The sequence below is a fragment of the Arachis hypogaea genome, chromosome 11 (assembly GCF_003086295.3).
Source record: "Arachis hypogaea cultivar Tifrunner chromosome 11, arahy.Tifrunner.gnm2.J5K5, whole genome shotgun sequence".
NCBI classification, from domain to species: Eukaryota; Viridiplantae; Streptophyta; class Magnoliopsida; order Fabales; family Fabaceae; genus Arachis; species Arachis hypogaea.
This window is the reverse complement of record NC_092046.1, coordinates 73,307,138-73,317,186: the sequence shown is the minus strand read 5'-3', so window position 1 is coordinate 73,317,186 and position 10,049 is coordinate 73,307,138. Positions and strand designations below refer to the sequence as shown.

Below are 10,049 nucleotides of genomic sequence, written 5' to 3'. Positions count from 1 at the left end.
TTTCTGGAGCTACGGAACTTGCAATGGCACGCTTCCAATTGCGTTGGAAAGTAGACATCCAGGGCTTTCCAGCAATATATAATAGTCCATACTTTGGCTAAGAATTGACGACGTAAACTGGCGTTCAACGCCAGCCTTCTGCCCAAATCTGGCGTCCAGCGCCAGAAAAGGATCCAAAACCAGAGTTGAACGCCCAAACTGGCACAGATACTGGCGTTCAACTCCACAAATGGCCTCTGCACGTGCAACACTTAGGCTCAGCCCAAACACACACCAAGTGGGCCCCGGAAGTGGATTTATTCATCAATTACTTACTCATGTAAACCCTAGTAACTAGTTTATTATAAATAGGACCTCTTACTATTGTATTTGACATCTTTGGACGCCTGGTTCTTAGATCAGAGGGGCTGGCCTCTCGGCCATGCCTGGACCTTCCCTTATGTATTTTTAACGGTAGAGTTTCTACACTCCATAGATTAAGGTGTGGAGCTCTGCTGTTCCTCAAAGATTAATGCAAAGTACTACTGTGTTCTATTCAATTCTTCTTATTTCGCTTCTAAGATATCCATTCGCACCCAAGAACGTGATGAAGGTGATGATTATGTGTGACGCTCATCATCCTTCTCCCTTATGAACGCGTGCCTGACAAACACTTCTGTTCTACATGAATTAAGCTAGAATGAGTATCTCTTAGATCTCCTAACCAGAATCTTCGTGGCGTAAGCTAGAATGATGGCGGCATTCAAGAGAATCCGGAAGGTCTAAACCTTGTCTGTGGTATTCTGAGTAGGATTCAATGATTGAATGACTGTGACGAGCTTCAAACTCGCGAGTGCTGGGCGTTAGTGACAGACGCAAAAGGAGGGTGAATCCTATTCCAGCATGATCGAGAACCGACAGATGAATAGCCGTGCCGTGACAGGGTGCGTGAGCATATGATTCACTGAGAGGAGGGGATGTAGCCACTGACAACGGTGATGCCCTTGCATACAGCCAGCCATGGAAAGGAGTAAGACTGATTGGATGAAGATAGCAGGAAAGCAGAGGTTCAGAGGAACGAAAAGCATCTCCATTCGCTTATCTGAAATTCCTGCCAATGAATCTACATAAGTATCTCTATCCCTTTTATTGTTTATTTTAATCTAATAAAGTATCATGTTTAAATCCGCCTGACTGAGATTTGCAAGGTGACCATAGCTTGCTTCATACCAACAATCTCCGTGGGATTCGACCCTTACTCACGTAAGGTATTACTTGGACGACCCAGTGCACTTGCTGGTCAGTTGTATCGAAGTTGTGAATTAAGATCAAAGCACCAAACTTTGGAGCCATTACCAGGGATTGTTCGAGCCTGGACATCACAATTTCGTGCACCAAGTTTTTGGTGCCGTTGCCGGGGATTGTTCGTGTTTGGACAACTGACGGTTCATCTTGTTGCTCAGATTGGGTAATTTTCTTTTCGTTTTGTTTTCAAAAATCTTTCAAAAATATTTTCAAAAATCTCTCATCCGTTTTTGAAAAAAAATAAAAATGTTTTCAAAAATAAATTATTCTATGGCTTCAAAATTTTTAAGAATGAATTCTAGTGTTTCGTGGAATATGTTGAATCATATCTGGCTGTAAAGCCATACCCAAACTACTTTGGGATTGGTATTCAACTAATCACTCCAGCCCATGTAATTATATGTTGCAGCCTGGCTGGCTGTAAAGCCATGTCTAAATTCATTTGGACTGAGGCAGCAATTTGTTATCAAGAGCAAGTTAGTTGGAGTTAATCCACCTGCTACTGTTTCTGATCACCTGCTGAAGCTTGGCTGGCCATTGGCCATGTCTAGTGTTTTGGACTGGAGCTTTCTTTGAAAGCTTGGCTGGCTAGTGAGCCATGTCTAATTCCTGGACTGAAGCTTTAGACTAACCTGGCAAGATTCCTGGAATTCATATTAAAAATTTTGGAATCCTTATTTTTCCTTTTAATTTTCGAAAAATATGAAATAAAAATCCAAAAAATTTAGAAAATCATAAAAATCAAAAATAATTTTCTGTTTCTTGTTTGAGTCTTGAGTCATATCATAAGTTTGGTGTCACTTGCATATGCATCTTGCATTTCTTCGAAAATATCATGCATTCATAGTGTTCTTCATGATCTTCAAGTTGTTCTTGGTAAGTCTTCTTGCTTGATCTTGATGATTTTTTGTTGTTGTGTCTTTTCATGTTTATCATATGCATTCTTGAATTCTTAGTGCGTAAGCATTAAAGAATTCTAAGTTTGGTGTCTTGCATGTTTTCTTTGCATTAAAAATTTTTCAAAAATATGTTCTTGATGTTCATCATGATCTTCAGAGTGTTCTTGGTGTTCATCTTGACATTCATAGCATTCTTGCATGCATTCATTGTTTTGATCTAAAAATTTCATGCATTGCATATTTTTCATGTTGTTCATAAAAATTCAAAAAATCAAAAAAATATCTTTCCCTTTTTCTCTCATCAAATTCGAAAATTTGAGTTGACTTTTTCAAAAATTTTTAAAATCAAATTGTTGCCAATGAGTCAAATCAAATTTTCAATTTGAAAATCTTATCTTTTTCAAAATCTTTTTCAAAAAACAAATCTTTTTCAAAATTCTTAGTTATTTTCGAAAATTCCAAAAATATTTTTCAAAAATCTTTTTCTTATTTTTATACTAAATTTTCGAAAATAACATAATCAATTAATGTTTTAATTCAAAAAATTTGAAGTTTGTTACTTGCTTGTTAAGAAAGATTCAAACTTTAAGTTCTAGAATCATATCTTGTGATTTCTTATGAATCAAGTCATTAATTGTGATTTTAAAAATCAAATCTTTTTCAAAAACTAATCTCTATCATATCTTTTCAAAAATATCTTCTTATCTTATCTTTTTCAAAAATATCTTTTCAAAATATCTTCTCTAACCTCCTAACTTCTTATCTTTTCAAAATTTGTTTCAACTAACTAACTAACTTTTTGTTTGTTTCTTATCTTTTTCAAAACCACCTAACTAACTCTCTCTCTCTCATTTTTCGAAAATATCTCTCCCCTTTTTCAAAATTTCTTTTTAATTTATTAATTATTTTAATTTTTTAAAAAAAACTTAATTTTCGAAAATTACTAAATATTTTTCAAAAACTATTTTCAAAAACCACTAACTCTTTTTCAAAATAATTTTCGAAAATTATCCCTCCCCCATCTCATTCTATTTATTCATTCATATCCTAACATCTCATCTCATATCTCTTCCATTGGTACAGTTGTGTTTCTTCCTTTACATCACATCCTTTATCTCCCCCTCTTCTTCTACTTACAAAGGGATCCCTATACTGTGGTATAAAGGATTTCCATTACTATTATTATTTTTCTGTGCCTTCTTCTTTGTCATATGAGCAGGAGCAAGGATAAGAACATTCTTGTGGAAGCAGATCCAGAACCTGAAAGGACTCTGAAGAAAAAATTAAGAGAAGCTAAAATACAACAATCTAGAGATAACCTTTCAGAAATATTTCGAACAGGAAAAGGAGATGGCAGCCGAAAATAACAATAATATAAGGAAGATGCTTGGTGACTTCACTGCACCTAATTCCAATTTACATGGAAGAAGTATCTCCATTCCTGCCATTGGAGCAAACAATTTTGAGCTGAAACCTCAATTAGTTTCTCTGATGCAGCAGAACTGCAAGTTTCATGGACTTCCATCTGAAGATCCTTTTCAGTTCTTAACTGAATTCTTGCAGATATGTGATACTGTTAAGACTAATGGAGTAGATCCTGAAGTCTACAGGCTCATGCTTTTCCCTTTTGCTGTAAGAGACAGAGCTAGATTATGGTTGGATTCTCAACCCAAAGACAGCCTGAACTCTTGGGATAAGCTGGTCACGGCTTTCTTATCCAAGTACTTTCCTCCTCAAAAGCTGAGCAAGCTTAGAGCTGATGTTCAAACCTTCAGACAGAAAGAAGGTGAATCCCTCTATGAAGCTTGGGAAAGATACAAACAGTTGACCAAAAAGTGTCCTTCTGACATGCTTTCAGAATGGACCATCCTGGATATATTCTATGATGGTTTATCTGAGCTATCAAAGATGTCACTGGACACTTCTGCAGGTGGATCCATTCACCTAAAGAAAACGCCTGCAGAAGCTCAAGAACTCATTGACATGGTTGCTAATAACCAGTTCATGTACACTTCTGAAAGGAATCCTGTGAGTAATGGGACGCCTATGAAGAAGGGAGTTCTTGAGGTTGATACTCTGAATGCCATATTGGCTCAGAATAAAATATTGACTCAGCAAGTCAATATGATTTCTCAGAGTCTGCATGGAATGCAAGCTGCATCCAACAGTACTCAAGAGGCTTCTCTTGAAGAAGAAGCTTATGATCCTGAGAACCCTGCAATAGCAGAGGTGAACTACTTAGGTGAACCTTATGGAAACACCTATAACTCATCATGGAGAAATCATCCAAATTTCTCATGGAAGGATCAAAAGCCTCAACAAGGCTTTAACAATGGTGGAAGAAACAAGTTTAACAACAGCAAGCCTTTTCCATCATCAACTCAGCAACAGACAGAGAACTCTGAACAAAATGCTTCTAATTTAGCAAATCTAGTCTCTGATCTATCTAAGGCCACTGTAAGTTTCATGAATGAAACAAGGTCTTCCATTAGAAATCTGGAAGCACAAGTGGGCCAGCTGAGTAAAAGGATCACTGAAATCCCTCCTAGTACTCTCCCAAGCAATACAGAAGAGAATCCAAAAGGAGAGTGCAAGGCCATTGACATAAGCGCCATGGCCGAACCTGTGAGGAGAGGAGAAGACGTGAATCCCAAGGAGGAAGACCTCCTGGGACGTCCAGTGATCAATAAGGAGCTTCCCTCTGAGGAACCAAAGGACTCTGAGGCTCATCTAGAGACCATAGAGATTCCATTGAACCTCCTTATGCCCTTCATGAGCTCTGATGAGTATTCCTCTTCTGAAGAGAATGAGGATGTTACTGAAGAGCAAACTGCCAAGTTTCTTGGTGCAATCATGAAGCTGAATGCCAAATTATTTGGCATTGATGCTTGGGAAGTTGAACCTCCCTTGTTCATCAATGAACTAAGTGATCTGGATCAACTGACATTGCCTCAGAAGAGACAGGATCCTGGAAAGTTCATAATCCCTTGTACCATAGGCACCATGATATTTAAGGCTCTGTGTGACCTTGGTTCAGGGATAAACCTCATGCCCCTCTCTGTAATAGAGAAACTGGGAATCTATGGGGTGCAAGCTGCTAAAATCTCACTAGAGATGGCAGACAGCTCAAGAAGACAGGCTTATGGACAAGTAGAAGATGTATTAGTAAAGGTTGAGGGCCTTTACATACCTACTGATTTCATAGTCCTGGATACTGGAAAGGAAGAGGGTGAATCCATCATCCTAGGAAGACCTTTCCTGGCCACAGCAAGAGCTGTGATTGATGTTGACAGAGGTGAAATAGTCCTTCAATGGAATGAGAACTCCCTTGTATTCAAAACTCAAGGATCTCCCTCTGCAACCATGGAGAGGAAGCAGGAAAAGCTTCTCTCCAAGCAGAGTCAACCAGAGCCCCCACAGTCAAACTCTAAGTTTGGTGTTGGGAGGCCACAACCAAACTCTAAGTTTGGTGTTGAACTCCCATATCCAAACTCTAAGTTTGGTGTTGGAGAGTTTCAACAAAGCTCTGCACATCTGTGAGGCTCCATGAGAGCCCACTGTCAAGCTATTGACATTAAAGAAGTGCTTGTTGGGAGGCAACCCAATGTTTATCTAATTCTTATTTTTATTGTTTTTCATGTTTTCTTAGGTTCATGATCATGAGGAGTCACAAAATAAATATAAAAATTGAAAACGGAATCAAAAACAGCAGAAGAAAAATCACACCCTAGAGGAGCATCTGTCTGGCGTTCAAACGCCAGAACAGAGCATAGTTCTGGCGCTGAACGCCCAGAATGGGAGCATCCTGGCGCTGAACACCCAGAACAAGCATGGTTCTGGCGTTCAACGCCAGAAATGGCAGCATAGGGGCGTTGAACGCCCAAAATGGGCACCAACCTGGCGCTGAACGCCCAGAGTTGTGTGCAAGGGCATTTTGCATGCCTAAATTGGTGCAGGGATGTAAATGCCTTGACACCTCAGGATCCGTGGACCCCACAGGATCCCCACCTACCTCCACTCACTCTCTTCTCTCTTCTCAATCATCCTCTATTCCCAATAAACACTCTTCCCTATTAACTCTTTACCACTCACATCCAAACACCCACTTTCCTTCAAAATTCAACATCTCTTTCCCACCCAATCCCACCCATATGGCCGAATACACATCTCCCTCCATCTCCTCCATATCTTCTTCTTATTCTTCTATTCTTTCTTCTTTTGCTCGAGGGCGAGCAACATTCTAAGTTTGGTGTGGTAAAAAGCATAGCTTTTTTGTTTTTTTTCCATAACCATTGATGGCACCTAAGGCCAGAGAAGCCTCTAGAAAGAGGAAAGGGAAGACAAAAGCTTCCATCAAGGGTCTATAGCTCAGTGGTAGAACATTTGACTGCAAATCAAGAGATCCCTGAGATACCTCAGGGGATGCATGTTCTTCCACACAATTATTGGAAGCAACTAAGGGTGGAACATCAAGAGCATTCCATCATCCTTCATGAAATCAGAGAAGATCTAAAAGCAAAGAAGGAGGAGCAGCAAAGACAAGGAAGAGACATAGAAGAGCTCAAGAACATCACTAAGGTGGACTCATTCCTTGTTCTTACTTTCTCTGTTTTTCATTTTCTATGTTATGTGCTTATCTATGTTTGTGTCTTCATTACATGATCATTAGTAGTAGTGACTTTGTCTTAAAGTTATAAATGTCCTATGAATCCATCACCTCTCTTAAATGAAAAATGTTTTAATTCAAAAGAACAAGAAGTACATGAGTTTCGAATTTATCCTTGAACTTAGTTTAATTATATTGATGTGGTGACAATGCTTCTTGTTTTCTGAATGTATGCTTGAACAGTGCATATATCTTTTGAAGTTGTTGTTTAAGAATGTTAAATATGTTGGCTCTTGAAAGAATGATGACTAGGAGACATGTTATTTGATAATCTGAAAAATCATAAAAATGATTCTTGAAGCAAGAAAAAGCAGCAAAAAAAAAAAAACAAAGCGTGCAAAAAAAAAAAAAGAGAAAAAAAATTAGGCGAAAAAAATAAAAAAAATAGAAAGAAAAAGAAAAAGCAAGCAGAAAAAGCCAATAACCCTTAAAACCAAAAGGCAAGGGCAAATAAAAAGGATCCCAAGGCTTTGAGCATCAGTGGATAGGAGGGCCTAAAGGAATAAAATCCTGGTCTAAGCGGCTAAACCAAGCTGTCCCTAACCATGTGCTTGTGGCGTGTAGGTGTCAAGTGAAAACTTGAGACTGAGCGGTTAAAGTCAAGGTCTAAAGCAAAACCAGAGAGTGTGCTTAAGAACCCTGGACACCTCTAATTGGGGACTTTAGCAAAGCTGAGTCACAATCTGAAAAGGTTCACCCAATTATGTGTCTGTGGCATTTATGTATCCGGTGGTAATACTGGAAAACAAAGTGCTTAGGGCCACGGCCAAGACTCATAAAGAAGCTGTGTTCAAGAATCATCATACTGAACTAGGAGAGTCAATAACACTATTCGAAATCTGAAGTTCCTATAGATGCCAATCATTCTAAACTTCAATGGATAAAGTGAGATGCCAAAACTATTCAAGAGGCAAAAAAGCTATAAGTCCCGCTCATATGATTGAAACTATGTTTCATTGATAGTTTGGAATTTATAGTATATTCTCTTCTTTTTATCCTATTTGATTTTCAGTTGCTTGGGGACAAGCAACAATTTAAGTTTGGTGTTGTGATGAGCGGATAATTTATACGCTTTTTGGCATTGTTTTTAGTATGTTTTTAGTAGGATCTAGTTACTTTTAGGGATGTTTTCATTAGTTTTTATGTTAAATTCACATTTCTGGACTTTACTATGAGTTTGTGTGTTTTTCTGTGATTTCAGGTATTTTCTGGCTGAAATTGAGGGACTTGAGCAGAAATCAGATTCAGAGGTTGAAAAAGGACTGCTGATGCTGTTGGATTCTGACCTCCCTGCACTCAAAGTGGATTTTCTGGAGCTATAGAAATTGAAATGGCGCGCTTCCAATTGCGTTGGAAAGTAGACATCCAGGGCTTTCCAGCAATATATAATAGTCCATACTTTGGCTAAGAATTGACGACGTAAACTGGCGTTCAACGCCAGCCTTCTGCCCAAATCTGGCGTCCAGCGCCAGAAAAGGATCCAAAACCAGAGTTGAACGCTCAAACTGGCACAGATACTGGCGTTCAACTCCACAAATGGCCTCTGCACGTGCAACACTTAGGCTCAGCCCAAACACACACCAAGTGGGCCCCGGAAGTGGATTTATTCATCAATTACTTACTCATGTAAACCCTAGTAACTAGTTTATTATAAATAGGACCTCTTACTATTGTATTTGACATCTTTGGACGCCTGGTTCTTAGATCAGAGGGGTTGGCCTCTCGGCCATGCCTGGACCTTCCCTTATGTATTTTTAACGGTAGAGTTTCTACACTCCATAGATTAAGGTGTGGAGCTCTGCTGTTCCTCAAAGATTAATGCAAAGTACTACTGTTTTCTATTCAATTCTTCTTATTTCACTTCTAAGATATCCATTCACACCCAAGAACGTGATGAATGTGATGATTATGTGTGACGCTCATCATCCTTCTCCCTTATGAACGCGTGCCTGACAAACACTTCTGTTCTACATGAATTAAGCTAGAATGAGTATCTCTTAGATCTCCTAACCAGAATCTTCGTGGCGTAAGCTAGAATGATGGCGGCATTCAAGAGAATCCGGAAGGTCTAAACCTTGTCTGTGGTATTCTGAGTAGGATTCAATGATTGAATGACTGTGACGAGCTTCAAACTCGCGAGTGCTGGGCGTTAGTGACAGACGCAAAAGGAGGGTGAATCCTATTCCAGCATGATCGAGAACCGACAGATGAATAGCCGTGCCGTGACAGGGTGCGTGAGCATATGATTCACTGAGAGGAGGGGATGTAGCCACTGACAACGGTGATGCCCTTGCATACAGCCAGCCATGGAAAGGAGTAAGACTGATTGGATGAAGATAGCAGGAAAGCAGAGGTTCAGAGGAACGAAAAGCATCTCCATTCGCTTATCTGAAATTCCTGCCAATGAATCTACATAAGTATCTCTATCCCTTTTATTGTTTATTTTAATCTAATAAAGTATCATGTTTAAATCCGCCTGACTGAGATTTGCAAGGTGACCATAGCTTGCTTCATACCAACAATCTCCGTGGGATTCGACCCTTACTCACGTAAGGTATTACTTGGACGACCCAGTGCACTTGCTGGTCAGTTGTATCGAAGTTGTGAATTAAGATCAAAGCACCAAGCTTTGGAGCCATTACCAGGGATTGTTCGAGCCTGGACATCACAATTTCGTGCACCAAGCAACACCCATCTTATGAGCCTGGGTTTTGAATCCTGCTTTGTGAGTAGGTATTTAAGAGCAGCATGGATGGTCAGTATAAACAATCACTTTTGAACCTACTAAATAGGATCTAAACTTGTCAATGGCATAAACCACTGCAAGTAACTCTTTTTCTGTGGTTGTGTAATTCTTCTGTGCATTATTTAAAACATGGCTAGCATAGTAAATGATGTGCAGAAGCTTGTTATGCCTTTGTCCCAACACTGCACCAATGGCATGGTCACTGGCATCACATATTAGTTCGAATGGTAATGTCCAGTTTGGTGCAGAGATGACTGGTGCTGTGACCAGTTTAGCTTTCAGGGTCTCAAATGACTGCAGACACTCTGTGTCAAACACAAATGGCGTGTCAGCAGCTAGCAGATTGCTCAGAGGTTTTGTAATTTTTGAAAAATCCTTTATAAACCTCCTATAGAATCCTGCATGCCCCAGAAAGCTTCTGATTGCCTTAACATTGGTAGGTGGTGGTAATTTT

The 10,049-nt window shown here is 39.3% G+C and overlaps 1 non-coding gene across 1 annotated transcript; it reads right to left on the bottom strand.

Moving 5' to 3' along the window:
- Window positions 1-3,929: 3,929 nt before the first annotated feature.
- LOC112724605 (small nucleolar RNA R71) lies at window positions 3,930-4,037 on the bottom strand. Its single transcript, XR_003163760.1, has one exon. It is a non-coding gene; the product is annotated as a small nucleolar RNA R71 (small nucleolar RNA).
- Window positions 4,038-10,049: the final 6,012 nt, after the last annotated feature.